The 16,494-nt window shown below is 37.8% G+C and overlaps 1 pseudogene across 1 annotated transcript; it reads left to right on the top strand.

Moving 5' to 3' along the window:
- The first annotated feature begins 414 nt into the window (after positions 1-414).
- Positions 415-15,194, top strand: LOC145572117 (DNA mismatch repair protein PMS1-like; annotated as a pseudogene). Its single transcript, XR_014096688.1, has 11 exons — positions 415-744; positions 2,834-3,157; positions 3,447-4,610; positions 6,254-6,513; positions 6,590-6,716; positions 8,043-8,111; positions 8,408-8,481; positions 10,142-10,207; positions 11,419-11,521; positions 12,769-12,950; positions 14,411-15,194. The product of XR_014096688.1 is annotated as a DNA mismatch repair protein PMS1-like (transcript).
- Positions 15,195-16,494: the final 1,300 nt, after the last annotated feature.

The raw sequence follows: 16,494 nt of genomic DNA, 5'->3' as shown, positions 1-16,494 counted from the left end.
AAAAAATTTATGTTTATAAATTTTAAATTTTTAATTGTACTTATATACATACACTTCAATATAATCTCATTATTTCGTTTACTCATCCATAATTCATATAGGTTATATGTATTTAAAATATGTAACACAAAAATACATAACAATTTATTCAAAATCACATGATGTGTTTACCTTGAAAAAAGTTTTAATAGTAGATTAATATATTTCACTTTAATTCATTACGGAGTATAATTATTTTTATATAAAAAATGACTCGGGACATCGCCCAAACCTAAAAGTGATTAATTCCCAACAAAAAAAATCCACAAATGGAATCATAGAGGCAAATCTTTTTACTTCACAATATATTTGGCGGCAAAACGTTCCAATTGCTCTTCATACACTCCGTACTTCGTACTTACTTAGTAACTTAGGGTTCCATCTCCTACAGTTCTACTGTCTCAGCTCCTCCCCAAATTCCTTCTTCTCTCTCTCCAATCTTCGGTGAATGTTTCAATGGCGGAAATTGCAGGAAGAGCTTCAGTAATGGCGAATTCGCCGATGATCAAGCCAATTAATAAGAGCGTGGTGCATAAAATTTGCGCGGGACAAGTAATTTTGGACCTTTCCTCTGCCATTAAAGAACTCGTTGAGAACAGCTTGGATGCCGGCGCAACGAGCATCGAGATTGCGCTCAAGGATTATGGTGAAGAATGGTTCCAAGTTATTGACAATGGTTGCGGCATTTCCCCCAACAATTTTAAGGTCTGCCTTTTAATTTCTTTAATATATGTAAGAATTCTAGCTAATTGTTGAAGTATTGAATTTTTTGTTTATGTAATTAACAGTTTATGGCTAATATTTTCTTCTTTGTATATTTACTTGGATTTTTGCTAAATGGGTTGTGGTATTAATTGTTGTTTTTGTAATGAACTAATGATGGTAGTGGTATTTCACTCAGGCTTTATAGTTCACGTAATCGTGCATTCGTTATGTAGGGGGCATTTGATATGTGGAAATGAGAAATTGAGAATATGAGGATTGGAGTGTGGGATTGAGCATGCAAATTTGTGGTTGGTAATTTGTTGTGTTCTTGCCCATTTAAATGGTTTGGGTAGTTAAGGGAAGCAGATAATTCACTTCCCTTAGGCAATAATAATATGATAGTCAAGGCCATTATTTCCCACTCCCAAACCCGCCTCCATTTCCTATCCCAACTAACAAACATGAGAATTAATTCAAATTTGGATAAAAATTCTCACTTCATCAACATTAAACAAACTCACCTAAGTCATTTTTTTGGATGGTGAATGCTATATACACGTAGAGATTTTGGAGGTTTTGTCCCGTTGATTCCAATTGGCAATATTAACTCTTAGGGTGTATTGTTATCTCACTTTGGGATGTAAAAGATATTGTTTATTTTATTGTAATGTATACACGCTTTTTCGTTGCTTGAAGGTTTTTTCTTTTAGCGTCTCATATGTTTTTCTGCCATATGTCATGGTTGTAATTGATTACATTCCTGGCCTCCTGGACAGAAAATTCTGCCATATGGTGTATTTTCCAAGAATCTATCTTGATTTTTGGGAGCTCTTTGAGGCAAAGGTTCTGGACATCTGCCTTGGGAAAAGGTTATATAGCAGTAAGCTTATTGGGAGGTACATTTTTATTTTTATCAAAACCTACATGCCTCTCTTCTGATTGGGCTTGCCAACGTGTCTAGTTTGTATCCCGCACTGCTTCCATCATTATGGATCATTAGTGCAATGGGGAAACTAATCCAAAGAAGGGGCTCATTATGCTAGAAGAATGCCATGGAGTGACACCGACATATGAAGAACCCTATTACTAATTTTGATATATTTGATCAGATAAGATTTATTTGGTTAAATTTTTTTCCGTCTTTTTTTTACAAAGAAAAAAGAGTATCTTTTTGTAATGGACTGAAATTATCAAAGATAAGATTAATATTGAACTATTGTAATTTAAAGGCATGAGCTTGGATATTTGATTAAAGGATAAAGAAGGATACAAAAGTGATAACTTGAGGCTTTCAGTCTCACTAGCAGCTTTAGGCTACAATTCTCTCACAAAACATCAGTCAAAGTTCGAATAACATCCTACTGTTCCATTGCTAAGTTTATATACCAAGCCCTCTCCACAAACAAAGATACCCTAATCGTTCTACTGCAACAATGAGTTCCCCTCCGCTTAGTGCTCTATTGATTAGCTTTGTATTCTTCTGCTGAAATGTTCTGCTCTCTTATTGTCTGTTGCTGATTGTCATGTTGTTCCCTCACTTCAATTGGCTGCTTCCTCCTTCTAGCATTGACCCGAACAGGTGGTTGTGGTGTTGGGATAACCTGGTTCATTACACTATTTGTATTTTCCCGTCTTAAAACTACAATGGACTAAATTCATTTTCTAATCATATGGAAAATTTGAAGCGGAATTCTAGCTTTTTAAGAGTTCACAGGAAACAACTTTTTTAGACCTACTTACTAGGACAAAGCTGTAATTTATTATTATTACTTTTTTTTTTTTTTAAATTCTGTAGGCATGAGCTTTGTGAGAGCCATTCTGCAGCTTATTATGTGATGGCTTACTAGTTACTACTAGGATTTATCAATTTTCTTCCAATGCTGAGATGAGGGCATGGCTTCTGACATTCACTTTACTTTTCTTAAGATGCTTTACTATGCATAAATATGTTGGTAAAATTGCAAGGACTTTTATTTGTTAAGGCACTTTTCATTCTATCCATTAAGTTGATTAGTGCTTGGGTGATAGTCTGGCCTTAATTTAAATGCAGATGATGAAAATTTTGATTTAATGGTATGGTTTTGTGTAGGTTCTTGCTCTTAAGCATCATACTTCAAAACTGGCTGATTTTCCTGACCTTCAGTCTCTTACAACATTTGGCTTCAGAGGTGAGGCCCTGAGTTCCCTTTGTGCGCTGGGGAGTTTGACAGTGGAAACTAGAACAAAAAATGAGTCTGTTGCTACACTCTTGACTTTTGACAACACTGGCCAATTAGTAGCCGAACATAAGACAGCACGGAAAGTTGGTACTTCAGTAACTGTAAAGAAGCTGTTTTCTAATTTGCCTGTGCGTAGCAAGGAATTCAGTCGTAATATCCGTAAGGAATATGGAAAACTTGTATCTTTATTGAATGTGAGTAAAAGATGTTCACATTGCTTTTAATTGTTGTTAAAATAGATAGTAGGTGACAATTTAAAGCTGTCACGCGATTTGAAATATGAAGATTCACCTCCTTCCCCCATCATTTGCTTGGGAAATTTATTAATAGCTTCTGTCTTTTATTTGGCCTTTTGTAGTATGATCTTGGTGTTTCTGAAAATTGGAACTATTTTTATATTAATTCAACTGCACATATACAACATGAAAATCCTGAATGATCTGACTGATTTTGACTTTATGTTTCTTTACCTGGTTTCTTCAGGCCTATGCTATTATTGCAAAAGGAGTTCGATTTGTTTGCACCAATATGTCTGGGAAAAGTGCAAGATCTGTGGTCCTGAAAACTCAAGGAAGTGGATCGCTCAAAGATAACATCATAACACTGTTTGGCATGAGCACATTTACTTGTTTAGAGCCACTGAGTATCTCTTTGCCAGGTAACTGCACAGTTGAGGGCTTTGTCTCTAAATCAGGTTATGGCAGTGGACGAAATATGGGTGACAGGCAATTCTTTTATGTTAATGGTCGGCCTGTTGATATGCCAAAAGTAGGTAAACTTGTGAATGAGTTATATAGAGGTGCTAACTCACGACAATATCCCATTGTGATTCTAAACTTCATTGTTCCGATTATGGCATATGATGTAAATGTGACACCAGATAAGAGGAAGATTTTTTTCTCTGATGAAGGCTCTATTCTACAATTTCTGAGAGAAGCTCTGGGGAATATCTATTCATCCAGTTCTGTCACTTATAATGTTAGCAATGTAGATGTACCTGATGAAAAAGATGATCACTTATCTCCGCGCCCTGTGGGATTGCAGCTGCCCTCTGAGCAGTGCAAGTCATCAAAAAGAGCTCAAGCTGAAGAAGTATGTGAGGAGAAGCAAGCTAATAAAGATAACATGATATCAGGTTCTATTGGGAAGGGCAACAATCTTTCATCTTTTGGTCTCCGCAATGATGCTCAAAAGTCACAGGTCAGGGATTTTGGTCTCAGGGTCCACAGAATTAAAAAGACTTGTAGTTATTCACCAAGCCATGAAAATAATAATACATATATTGATATTGATCAAGAATGCCTTAAAGAAGCTGAAAGTGATCCAAACAATAATTTGGCTAATAGGCCAGCCTCTATTCAATCCTCACTTACCAAGTTTGTTACTCTGCAAAAGCGGAAGTATGAAAACTTATCTACGCCCTTATCTGAAGCCCCTATCTTAAGAAATGAACCGCTTCAATGTAAGTCAGAAAGCAATGATTTGGAATTGCAATTTGCTGCTGTAAGCTCAGCCACAAAGGTTCACGATTCTGCTGGGCTTTATGAGAATCAAATATCCAAGCATTCTAAAACTGCAACAGATTTGTGTCAAACAAGCAGTCCTCTTCTGAATGATGGTGATGCTTGCATGGAAGGGATAATAGAGGTATGCTAGTCTGTACACTCTTGATGAACCTTTTTGTGAACAATTCAAAATTCACACACACACAAAAAGAAAAATACTCCTATTTGTAATGACACCTTTTGTTCTTGATGCTAATCAGATTGTTCCTCGGTTGATAGTTTGTTTCAGAAGTTTCGAAGACTAGCCATTTACTATTTTAAAGCTTTAGTTGTACCCAGAGAAAACGTAGCTGCATATATAGTAGGATTATATCAGAATTTAAACATGAGATTTGAGACTTTGGAGTTATTGATGCACTCCATATTGGCTGCAATGGTAGGGTTTTCGGTGGGATGGTGGTGATCTTGGGTGCAGTGGTGGGTTTTTTGGTGGAGTGGGCGAGAGGGTTGTTTCGCTTTGGTGGTGGTGCGGTGTTATAAGGTTTGATTATTGTGGCGGTCAAGGGTCAAAAGGTAATTGGTTGATGAGGATTTTGGGGCTTAGGGTGATTCTCTTGGGAGGGGGGGGGGGGGGGGGTAGGGAGTAGAAGAAGGTTGGGTAATCACAAGGGTAAAGGGAAAGATTAAATTAGACAAACAAACATCATAAAAGGGAATCAAGGAAGTTGATTACCTTTCCCTTTCTTGGTATTCCTGAACCAAACACACCATTATTCTTTTGACTATGTCTTAATAAATATAGCACCAGTAATCTAATCACTTGTTGACCATGACCTAAAAATTGGGTGCAAGTCTTGCCTACTGTGTGTGTCCTTTACTTCATGATGAACTAATTTCCCTTTTTATTTTTTGGGACTCATGAAATAATCTGAATAATGAGATCTATTGTTGAATGCTAACTTAAATTTTTTAAAAGGAGAACATGAAGAAATTATCCGTATTGTTGACATTAATAATTTGCGAAACATGTCTTTGTGGAGTGGGTTGCAATGTTCGCTTTGCTAAAATCTGAAGAAAATTGAATTTTACAATTTGCAGTAGGTGATGAAGCAGGTAAGTGGGATTGGGGGGGTTGTACACTATAATATTTGATAGGCATATGCTCATATGGATTTTTTTTCCTTCTTTTTTTTAGAACCAAAAGTTGCTCCTTTTCTGTTTACCAAATGTATATATGTCACATGGTTGAAAGGTCCAAAGATGCTACATTACTATTGAAAATTGAAGTAATTATCATTTGGCAACTTGGCAACTACCTTGGACCTATTGTCCAATATTCTTCACCGATTAATTTAAAATTGATTTATTGCCTTCAAAGGATTTAGGTTCCCCTCTATACTGTAGCAGAGGAGATGCTCTAAAAGAGGGAGGACGATTATATCTCTGCATAATGAACTTAGGCAATTATATTTCACTAGATATTCTTAGGAGTTCATTGCCTAGATAAATCATGTTATCACTGAATCAAATTGCTCTGCCTAAATATAGTGTTCTGAATGCAATATGGTATCAGATCAGTGTTACGGGCTTACGGCATTAGAGGATGTACCAAGAGTTTCCCTGTCTCAATGACTGCACAAGTCTTGTAGAAATGTTTCTTGTACTGAGACTTGGTTTGTTACTGAGATTTAATGCAGATCTTGCTAACTTGTTTATTTGTTCTTTTGGATTGCTAACTTGTTTATTTATTTGGTCATTTGGACCTTAAACCTCACTTAAATTCAGGACAATCAGCTTCAAGAAAAACGAGTGCCTGCTACAGATGTGATCATACTAAGTGAATCAAGGAGTGGAATCTCAGAAAGTGAACTAGAAGAGGCACCACTTGGATCCCAGTCGTTACTAGGTACCGCTCCTCCTTCATCTGCCCCAAAGGCCTCTTCTACTTTGCAATTCAATATGAAGGATCTCATGAAAAGGAGGAAGCAGAAACTATCAATATCTCATTCAAGCTTTGATGCTTTTACTAGGACAACAACCAAAAGGTTTGTGAAGTATCAAATTTGGGAATTAAGTTTTCTTCCTTGTTTTGTCTTCTATAAAGTAATTGATGATACATAGGTGCTATGCTGCTGCGACACTAGAGCTTTCGCAAGCGGATAATGAAGAGTGGAAAGCTAGGGCTCTTGCTGCTGCAACCACTGAACTAGAAAGGCTTTTTAGGAAAAGAGACTTCGGCAGGATGAAGGTAGAAAAATTGATAGCCTTGTCAGTGGAGTTAAAAGTGTCAGCCTTCAAAGTTTGCTAGCAACCTGCCTATGCTGTTTGATGGGATATAGGGAAGCTATTTCTTTGACCTCTAGGTTGAGGAGCAACTGCTTTTTAATTCTTGTCCATTGTTAGCATGAAGTCCTGTCGGCAAGCATGCGACTTTGAAGTCATGTTTGGCTTCGTCTCAAGAGAAAAATGAGCCTATACTGTTCTCTATGTTATGTGACCTGGAAGCTTTGGGCTTTGATGAAAATTTTGAATATAAAACCCAAATATCTGAATCCTATAAATGATGAATCGTTAGGGTTAAAAATGGGTTAATCTGCAGGACTCAAAACCAAATTTAGGGCTAAAAATGGGTTAATCTGCAGGACTCAAAACCAAATTTTAATAATACCCACTTCAATTTCTTCCCTTTGTATTGTTTTTTTGGCTGCCAATAACACTCTCATATTTATTAGAGAAATAGTATTGAACTGCCTTGAAACTGTTATTTATTATAAATAATAATAAAAAAAACATGTAGGTGACATTGAGCCACTTGATTGACCCAAACTCTAAGTTCTGGTGACTGGTGAGGTCATGTATTTCTAAACACAGCTTAAACTACTGATACGCCAACTCTGTCTACTGGACATGAAATGGAGAGTACGATGGCCTTCTCTGGTGTTGCAACCTTTACGCTTTGTTTGGATAGCAAAGAAGGAAGGAAAGGAAGGGGAGGGGAAAAGGAGGAAGGGAAGGGATAAGAAAGGGAGGGGGAGGTGAGCTCCATTTTCCTTCCAAATCTCTCCAATATTGGAGGGATTATGCTTATTAAAGAGAGAGGGAAAATGGATCCTCCCTCTCCTTTCCCTTCCTTCCCCCAATCCTTTACCCAAACAAGAGAATTTGTCCCCCTCCCTTTCTCTTCGCTTCTTTTCCTTCCATTTCTTTCTATCCACACAAAGAGTTAATCTGCGTCATCCCCTTGACCGAGCTTACCCGTTGTTGTCTTTCTATGTGAAAGCTACCCCATTGACTTTGTTTCAACTAATATAGAACTGCTTGCTTGAACAAGGCTATGCTATGTTACGTCTTACCCCTGCTTTACAGTTTACACTCCAAACTTCAATTGGTATATCTAATACTGTAGCAGGCTGGAGCTCTCACTAGCATCCCCCCCCCCCCCCCCCCCCCCCCCCCCCCCCCCCCCCCCTCTAAAAGTATCGAGTATGATGCATATTTCAGGCAGTTCATTGCATTTTGTTTAATCATGGTTGATTTTCATTGTATCATTTAACCCTTTCAAATTCAATTTTAGGTGATTGGACAATTCAATTTGGGTTTTATTATCGGGAAGCTAGATGAAGACTTGTTTATTGTGGATCAGGTAATTTTGGCCAGCGGACTTTATATCTCTTTTCTTTTACTCTGTCATAATAACCACAGACCCAAAGTTTTTTGTTATTTCAATCTGTGTGACTTGTTTATTGTGGATCAGGTAATTTTGGCCAGCGGACTTCATATCTCTTTTCTTTTACTCTGTCATAATAACCACAGACCCAAAGTTTTTTGTTATTTCAATCTGTATTATTACTTCTAATTTGCTGCAAGATAAGATTTGTATATTGTTTCTTCTTGTTTTTACATGCTACTGAAGTAATGATATATGCATTCAATCCCCAGCATGCAGCTGATGAGAAGTATAATTTTGAGCGCCTCTCAGAATCAACAGTCATGAACCAGCAGCCTTTATTGTGGTAATCTTTTCTGCCGTTTGTAATGGTCCTTGGATAGTGAGACTGATAAATTGGGGTATCTTGAGAATAATTCCCATGTTTTATGTGCATTTGTTTAAAATTAGCTGCTATGCTTTTTGAATCGTGAAAGCTAGGAGGCAGGAAAGGAACGTTGCCCCCCTAACCCCTTGGGGGAGATCGTTACGAAGGACCTATTTAGTTGATTTCTGAAATCCATTAGAAGCAAGCATCAAGCTTTTGCCTACTGTATCTTGTTTCAAGAGTTTCAGTATCCTTTTCTCTTTATTATTTCTTTTCACCCATTTTATCTAAGTCAAAGATTCTGCTCTATTTACTTAGTAGAGTAGTTCTTGAACCTCCCACCTGCAGTCACAGTTGCAATAGCAGTATAATGTCCAATCCTTGATGGGCTTCAAAGGAACTAATTATTTCCTCCTGAGAACTAGATTGCACCCCTTTCTAGCATGAATAGTGTTGGTTTATTACATCTCCACTTTATTGTCATTTGCAGATTAAAGGATTGATCATGGTAAGTGACAAGATGAGTTCTAGATCGTGTATACGTGTCATCATTCTTTTGACCTCCAACAGTCTAATTTAAACAGCTACCACACATGCATCAATTGCTATTTATTGTGTGTATATCTATTAGTCCAGCCTACTCTTGCTAAAATTTGGACTGGACTGCAACTGAATCAAATTAATTATCAGTTTTGTGACCAAGAATGAAGTTTTCTTGTTACCGTTTTCACGCTCATCTTTCAGATTTTCTGCTTTGATAGTTTACAATGGCTGTCTTTTAGAATTTTTGCTAGAAAAGATTACTGTAGCCTCATCGTCTTTGTGATGAATAGGAATTCAACTATTGTGGAATTCAGCTTGCACAGCAAATTCCGACTTGTTGACCGTGCTTTGTGATGCCTTCTGTTTTGATTGTAGCAATTTACAAGTCACTTGTCTACCTCTTATCGTTGGCTATTGTATGAGCAATTTTGATAAACGCGGGCCTGGACCGCACCCGCAAACCAAGAGAGAGAGTCCACTTCACAAGTCCAAGGAGGTTCCATCCCAAAACCATATGGCGATAGGAGGAGTAGCCCCTTAGCCTTATAAAGTGTTTAATTCTCTCTTCTTCAACCAATGTGGGACACTTACATGTGGTGACACTTGAGAGGTTTATTATTCAACAAATTTTGACATTGAGATCGGCCATAAGCCAAAAGTGTAAATTTGATTCCCTGTATTGACTCCAGCAGCCAATAAAGAGCATATTTCTCATTAATACTTTGTGGCATATCAGCAGAAGACGTAGATAGTTTCACCATTTGAGCAGTGTGTGACATGCCCTTAGAAGGTCAAAATATCTCGCTTGCAGAAGCCTATGAACTCTATCCTTTAATGCAGGCTCCATGAAACCTCTTCCCCCCTTCTTATTTCTATTGTCATTTTTCTTATCTCGGACATGTTCTTTCACCTTTCTCTTCTTTCCTTTTTGTGCTTGTTGGCATTTCAGGGAGATAATTGTGCATATGTAGGTGTATATGATTGAAGCTTAAATGATATTTTATTGCCCGGCTATACTTGCATTTCTTAAAATTTCAATGTACATTTGTAAGGCCTATCTTAAGCTATTTCTTGTATTATCTCTTTGTACATGCAGGCCAGTCAGGTTGGAATTGTCCCCAGAAGAGGAAATAGTTACCTCAATGCATATGGATATAATTAGGTAACCTAGATATCTATACCTTGCCTCTGCTTCCTCATCTCACTGGCTGTTTGTTTTTTTGTACATTCCATTTAATCTACCCATGCAAGTAACGTGCCATGTATTTTTTTTCTACTCAATTTTAATATATCACCCTTTCCTTGCAAATCAATAATAGGCACTAGGCAGTCAACCTGTCTATTGCTTAAGGGTTGATCCATATCCCTCTTGGCTGTGATGTATACTATTTTAGGGGTTTTCTAAGTATTTTATGGGAGTTGTTGGGGGTGGGGGTGGTTAAGTTAGTAAGTATAATCTTTGGCTAAGTTGTGTTCAACGATCCAACCCAATCTGGAATTCTGGATAGACTTTTGCCCATTGTAGACTTAATGGTCCAACTTAAACTCTGCAATGGTGTAATGTACACTATTTTAGGGATTTTCCCTAATATTTTATCATCTTTGTGATGAATTGTAATCCGACCACAAATTATATTTATGCGCCTATTAAATTCAGGGTTGATGGAGCTGGGCCTTGTGGCTTTTAAATCTACTCTAGCTCTTAGAAAAGGAGTCCAAAATTAACTGGACCTATGATCATGCTGATATGACAATATCATCATCAGTTTAAAAAAATAACTACTTGGAAACACTCTTTTGTCTCAGTTGATCAGTTAGCTAGAGCATAGAGCATCACTTAATATATTTAACTTTTACTCACTTTGGAAGGATTTTTAGATATTCCATGGAAAGAAACTGGAGATTTAGGTTCATTACACTGATGTGTAGGAAAATGGTGAGTGGTGGGCCATTAAAATTGCTGGTCTTAAAGTTTAGGCTGGTGAAGTGAGACCTAAGTAAAATCTATGTTAAGGCATTTGAAACCTATGGGATAATTGGTAGTTTCATCAGAGACATAACTCTGTGTTCAGGGAAGCAATTTATGCTTAAATTATTGGTCTCTAAAAATTCTATATATGGGGTTAGACATTAAGGATTAAACAAGCCAGGCAATCTGGCAAGCTGCATTTGTATTTAACTATTGAGTGCACTTATTTTTTATTATCTTCTTTATGTACCTTAGATTTTGGGATTACTATCCAATCTCCATTTATCATGCTGTTTTTTTACAGTTTTGAGGTTTGTTTGTATGCTTAGGACCCTTGCTTTATGTGTTCCTTTAGCATGACATGTTTGTCACTTCATCTCACATTTTAATTGTGATGACTGTAGGAAAAATGGTTTTATCTTGGAAGAGGATCTAGATTCATCCCAGGCAACCGCTTTAAATTGAAGTCTGTGCCCTTCAGTAAAAATATAACATTTGGAGTTGAAGGTAATGTATTCATACTGCAAATTAATTAGTCGCATTTGTTGGATAAATTGTCACATCCATTGTTCTGAAACCTTTTCAGAAGAAATCTGATCATCAGTACATGAGTACATCACTCTCTAACCACCCAACTACCTAAGTCTTTTCTTTAGGATTATCTATAGCATTATCAACGTTGTCGTTCAACATCCTGAACTCTTCCATTGAACCTCGAAATACTCTTGCAATACTTGGTTATATGCTCTTTTCATGCTAAGTAGTCATTTATTTCCTGTACCCACCTTTGCCGCTGCTGAACATGGTCTTTAGCTATTAAAATCATCAGTGGCAGTCTGTGTTGGTTCAGTATCCTCTTCATATGCTACTTGTCTCAGTACAACTTGAGTTAATTTCTTTGTATCGAATGCAAACAGAACATAGCTTTGTGAGAATAGCATCTCTAGGCCAAGAGCAGCCTGTTTTTTTTGCTTTAAGTCTTCAAGAACCCTGTATTTGTAATGTACTTCTTCCACCAGATAACCGTGCATTCTTTCATCACACCCCCCCCCCCCCCCCCCCCCCCCCCCCCCCCCCCCCCGCGGGTCTCAATAAGTGTGAAGTTTCATGTTAAGAAAAAGCTGACATGTGTTTATTATGTAGATGATGAATTGATGAGAACATCATCTTAAAGCTACTTAGCTACACAACTAAAATCCTACAAGGCTTGCACCCCAAGAAAAAAATCTCTATTAATCATACCTCATGAGTGTTTAAACTGATGAGTAGACACATAATTATGGACTTAGGTAAGCACCATATTGCCTGGTGCTTGGATTTCTTTTATGTTTCTGGAAAGTCCAAAATTCTTTTTCCAAGTTATTAGCACAACTTTTTCCTCTGCTCTACCTTGGCACCATAGAGAGTTTTTAGTAAAGTTTTGAGTATCATGTCAATTAAGCTTTTATCTGATCCATTGGATATAATAAGTGCTATTCTTGTTGCCATGTTCTGTATAACTAGTCATGGCAGAAAGAAAATGTTGTCCTCTGCTAGCTGTATTATAATCAAAGAGTACTCTTAGTTTTCAAGCAATATTTTCTGGGTTTAAAAAAAAACGTCAATTGCTTGGCCTTCAGATATTGGGAAAATGAATAGATGATTTTATCATTCTAGAATAATGCTTAACATGTGTATATCTCTGTTTCTAAGTTTCTTTCGGTGCAGCTATTGTCGCTATGGATGTTCATAATGTGCTTTCTATTCTAGTACAGATGTAAAAGAGCTCATATCTACTCTTTCGGATGGTCATGGAGAATGCTCGATTATGAGTACTTATAAGATGGATACCTCTGACTCAATCTGCCCCTCGAGAGTACGTGCAATGCTAGCATCGCGTGCCTGCAGGTCATCAATTATGATTGGTGATGCACTTGGAAGGAATGAAATGCAAAAGGTAATGTCTGCCGTATTCTGAGAGTGAATTCTCTTTGATGTTTGTTTCTTTTATACTACGTATTTCTTTGCTTGGACTTAACACTTAACACGAGAATTACCTTAAACTTATAATATTTGAGACGGATGATGACCCTGCCAAACTGCAGTCTGGGTAGCTGCAATTTTGTAGGAAGTGGAAGCAAATTCTGTAATTTCGTAGGTAGTGGAAGCAATTTTGTAGGAAGTGGAGATTGCTGAAGATGGTAAGCGAGTTTACAGTAGCGAGGGTAGATTACTTCATAATAGGAGAATTGTGATTTCTAGGAATTTCAAGTAGAAAATACAAAGGTTGCTCAAAGCCGGCCGACTAATAGGCAAAAGAAAGTCTAGTTTAGTGCGGGCTCCCTGGACAGGCTTCTATATTTGAGCCATGGGGTGTATCATTAGAGGAAATTCTTCCCGTGGGAAGGCCCCTTTACTTTTTAATAAACTCTTTTAATGAGGAGGGGAAGGTGCCTTTACATTTTAATGAACTCTCTTAAAACCAGGGCATGCCCCCACTCCGGGGTTCCTGAAGCAAGCACTTTGCATACTTTATGAAAGTCAGACACGTCAGCTGGTGGAGGTTGTGGTCATGGTCTCTATTAAAGGCCCTATTTTTTTAAGTATCTTATATAGGGATTTCTAACTTCTTACTATACCTATTTAATGGGCTGCCCCCTATAGAGGACGAGGAGCTTGCGACGTCCTGCATAGGAAGAGGCTTAACCAGAGGCAAAAAAAGAGCTCCTGTTAAACAGTGGCAAGCCATTCTATCCTAAATGCTTCTTTTCCTCTTTGCCATCACCTGTATATTACTCTATGAATACCAGTATACCGCAACCTGCCTATTAGTGGACACAGGGGGACTTAAACCTGTCTTTGTTTGACTGCTAATTGGTTCTGAGTAGGAATCCGCAAGGCATGCCAACAGTAGAAGACCTCATCTAAAAGCCTTGTCGGACTCTTCCTCTTCATCTGCCTTGGCAATTATGGGATGTCAATTATGGCAAGAAAGACAGCCATTTTAGTGGTCCTAAATGTCGAAACGTGCCCATTATATTTTAACTCACACATCCCATTTCCATGAGAGGTAGTCTTACTGCGTGGGTTCCCAGAATCTGTTATTTGAATAGAGACTGAATATTCAAGAGATTGTCCTGGAAAGAATTTTTTTCAAACTGCAACGAACATCACTAAAGCAAAGCAAAGCCCAGCCCTGTTGGTGCTCCCCCTCCCCTCATCCCTCCCTCTTAAGGTTGAGTTTTGGTGTGATTTTTTCTTTCTCTTGCATTGGCATAACCGCATAACTGAATGATTAAATTCTCTTTCAAAATGCTGAATTTATCCCTTCCCTGCTGCAGCATAGTTAGTTTGTATGATATTAGCTTTAGTTTCTTGTGACATGATTCATTGTGTGATTCTCATGCACAATAACAGATCCTTGAACACTTGGCTGAACTGAAGTCTCCATGGAACTGCCCACATGGAAGACCAACCATGCGCCATTTAGTCAACTTGGCTGTAATTTACGAGAGAGAAAATCCGGAAATTACTAGTTTGTGATGGACATTGGTGGTATTTATCTCTCCAGTCTCAACCAATGTGATGCACTTTTGTCAGTTGCCGTGTACAGTTTTGTAAAGATGACGTACTTGGTCCGAATGCATGGATAATTTGATCAATATTTCTTAAGAAAGTGTGTCAGGCATATAATGTGTTGAATATTTGATAACCCTGCTTTTTATACCATTAAGGCATCAAATTTGCCCAAACTCATGTCTAACATTGGTGAAATATTGAAGTAATTGGTCAAGGTTATGAGGATCAAGAACTTACGTCCCTTAGGAAGAAGACCAGGAAGGCAGCATTGTATATGGGGTTGATCAACTGGGAGCATATAGTTGCAGTTTTTTCATTACTCTTCCGGTATTCGGAACAGCAGAAGCCACTTAACAAACAATAGTGATAGAAAGCTGTGGAAAAACTACTGGGTTATATGCGTAGCAAGAGCCAGTTTTTTGATGAATGTATCTGAATTTTCGCAGGCTAGCACAATACGTGCAATGCCGACCAGCAAATCCGATACAAGTCATACAAGATTGGATTGAATTTTTATTTTTAGACTGCTGCATAAATGAGTTTTAGTTGTAAATCCCATTAACCAGTGACTGTATATATATTACTCTGTAATTAAAGTTTTAGTTCCCTCTTTGACTTTTCGCACTATCTACATGCCTTACTACCTTTGACCATTTTATATGTACATTGAATAACATTGTTAAAATTGGATGGACACTAAATAAAAATCCCTAAACTTTTGACAAACTTACATATAAGCCCATAAATTTATTTTTTTTTGGAAAAATTGCAAAAAAACCACCTTTTATAACACCTTTTTTGTGGAAAAAACACCTTATAAAAATTTTCGAGCCCTTTCCCTAAATAATGTTGGGAAAACACAATTCCCAAAATACAGCCAATCTTTTTTTAATTCCCACCGTACCGTCCACGTAAGCTAATGAGAACAAACCGGTTTTTTTTTTTCGGTCCAGCAACAAACCGCTACTTGAAGTAGCGGTGTTCTGAGAAAAACCGCTACTTCAAGTAGCGGTTTTAATTGCATAAACCGCTACTTGAAGTGACGGTTTTCATCACAACACCGCTACTTCAAGTAGCGGTTTACAGATTATACACCGCTACTTGAAGTAGCGGTTTATATAACAGACACCGCAACTTCAAGTAGCGGTTTTTGCTGTAAATTTTTTTTTAAAACAAAATATTAGTAAATCAACCAAAAAAAAAAACCTGCAAGTGTACCTGTAAAACCTTAAAACCTACTATTTTCAGCCTGCAAAGTCCGTATACCATATCTTCTACACAACCACCATAAATAACAACTTACTTAAACATTCTAATCCATGGAAGTCAAAATTGTATTAAGGTAATCTAAGAGCAAAGTCAAATACTTATCAAATATTAATTATAAACAAAGTCTGAAATACTAATCATTTGCAAAATAGCATATGTCAATGGTACCAAAATATACACCTAGCTCGTACGTTGCTTCTTCCCATGAAGTGATGATGAAGGTGATGTAGGTGTCTCGTCCTCTGGAATATCATGTAGGCCAACTCCAACTCCAAGCTGAGACTTACTATTTCCACGCCATCGAACTCTTTGATACCGGTGTTGCACTAGTGGAGGAGATGTGATGATGGTATGTTGAGGAGAAACAAGTAGAGTTTGAGGAGGAGGAGAGGGTGGGGGAGGTGGAAAAAGTGGAGCAGAAGTGACAACTGGCGGATGTCGAACTGTAGGAGAGGGAGAAGGACCATGTAAGGGAGAGGGGGAAGGAGCATGCAAGGGAGAGTGAATGGGAGTCGGTGGACGAAAAGCACGTGATGAATGACCACCACGACGGGATGGTGGTCTAATCGGCCGAGTGTGCACAATAGAAGCAGAAGAAGATAGCGAGGTGGACACTCGAGGCTGGTCAATAAGGTGTGAATGCCCCACCCTAG

The sequence above is a fragment of the Chenopodium album genome, chromosome 12, assembly GCF_948465745.1.
Source record: "Chenopodium album chromosome 12, dcCheAlbu1.1, whole genome shotgun sequence".
Classification (NCBI taxonomy): Eukaryota; Viridiplantae; Streptophyta; class Magnoliopsida; order Caryophyllales; family Amaranthaceae; genus Chenopodium; species Chenopodium album.
The sequence above is the reverse complement of the archived record's forward strand: the minus strand, read 5'-3'. Positions and strand labels throughout refer to the sequence as shown.